The sequence below is a fragment of the Rhincodon typus genome, chromosome 43, assembly GCF_021869965.1.
Source record: "Rhincodon typus isolate 14 chromosome 43, sRhiTyp1.1, whole genome shotgun sequence".
NCBI lineage: Eukaryota > Metazoa > Chordata > Chondrichthyes > Orectolobiformes > Rhincodontidae > Rhincodon > Rhincodon typus.
This window is the reverse complement of record NC_063374.1, coordinates 5,362,662-5,364,328: the sequence shown is the minus strand read 5'-3', so window position 1 is coordinate 5,364,328 and position 1,667 is coordinate 5,362,662. Positions and strand designations below refer to the sequence as shown.

General features: G+C 51.0%; 1 protein-coding gene across 1 annotated transcript in view; it reads left to right on the top strand.

Annotated features, from left to right (window-relative positions):
• The window catches only part of LOC109938802 (EH domain-binding protein 1-like), a 40,788-nt gene that overhangs the window by 30,897 nt on the left and 8,224 nt on the right, over positions 1-1,667 (top strand). The gene's annotated exons all lie outside the window — the stretch shown is intronic.

Here is a 1,667-nt window from a genome sequence, read left to right as displayed (position 1 = left end):
GGTGGGGACGGGCCTGTCACTGTATAACACTGGGGTACAGTACAGGTGGGGACGGGCTTGTCACTGTATAACACTGGGGCATGGGACAGATGGCAACTGGTGTCTCACTGTATAACACTGGCAAGTAACATTCATGTCACACAAATGACAGGCAATGACCATCTCCAACAAAATATAATCTAACCACAAACCCTTCACATTCGTGGTTACCATTGGCCAGAAACTCAATTCGACTCACCATGTAAAGACAAGCAGCTGCAAGAGCAGGTCTGAGGCTAGAATTACTGCAGCGAGTAACTCACCTCCTGACAAATCCAATCCACCATCTACAAGGCACAAGTCAGGAGTGTGAGTGAATACCCCCCACTTGCCCCTGGATGGGGGCAGCTCCTACAACACTCACGAAGCTCGACACCATCCAGGACAAAGCAGCCCCTGCTTTGATTGGCACCACATCCACAAACATCCCACTCCCTCCACCCACCGACGCTCAGTCGCAGCAGTGTGTACCATCTACAAGACGCACTGCAGTGACTCACCGAGGCTCCTTAGACAGCACCTTCCAAACCCACCACCACTTCCATCTTGAAGGACAAGGGGCAGCAGATACATGGGAACACCACCCCCTGCAAGTTCTCCTCCGAGCCACTCCCCATCCCGACTGGGAAATATATCGGTCGTTCCTTCAGTGTCGCTGGGTCAGAATCCTGGAATTCCCTCCCTAAGGGACATTGTGGGTCTACCCACAGCACACGGACTGCAACAGTTCAAGATGGCAGCTCACCCCCACCTTCTGAAGGGGATATTAGGGATGGGGAATAAATGCTGGCCCTGTCAGCGACACCTATATCCCATGAGGGAATGGCAAGAATCCTATTTCCCAGCACTTGGCCCATGCCCTTGGTATCGCAAGTGTGTATCTAAATCCTGCTTCAATGTGATGAGGGGTTTCTGCCTCTCCTACCCTCCCAGGCAGTGAGTTCCAGATTCCCACCACCCTCTGGGGGTAAATAAAATTCCCTTGCGTTCCCCGTAAACCTTCTGCCCCTTCCCTTAAATCAATGCTCCCTGGTCATTGTTCCCTCCATCAAGGTGAACAGTTTCTTCCTGTCTACCCTATCTATGTCCCTCATAATTTAATACATCTCCATCATGTCCCCTCTCAGTCTCCTCTGCTCTAAGGAAAACAACCTCAGTCTGTCCAATCTCTCTTCATCACTGAAACTCTTCGTCACTAAAAAATCTCCAGCCCAGGCAACATCCTGTGAAATCTCCCTCTGTACCCTCTCCAGTGCAACCGCATCCCTCCTATAAAGTGGATTCCAGAACTGCACACTATACTCTAGCTAAGGCCTAACCAACAGTTCCAACTCCCTGCCCTTAAAAACTATGCCTCTGCTAGTAAAGGAAACTGTCCCATATACCTTCTCAAGCAATTTATCTACCTGTCCCAATAACTTCAGGGAACCGCTGTCACTGGATAATGTTGGAGTCAGAACCGCGTGACATGCAAATTCCTAGGTTGGATTCATTGAGCCTCCTGTATCCAGTATCTCACACGCCGAGCTTCCTGTACCCAGTATCTCACACACCGAGCCTCCTGCAACCAGTAGCTCACATGCCGAGCCTCCTGCACCCGGTATCTCTCACGCCGAGCCTCCTGCACC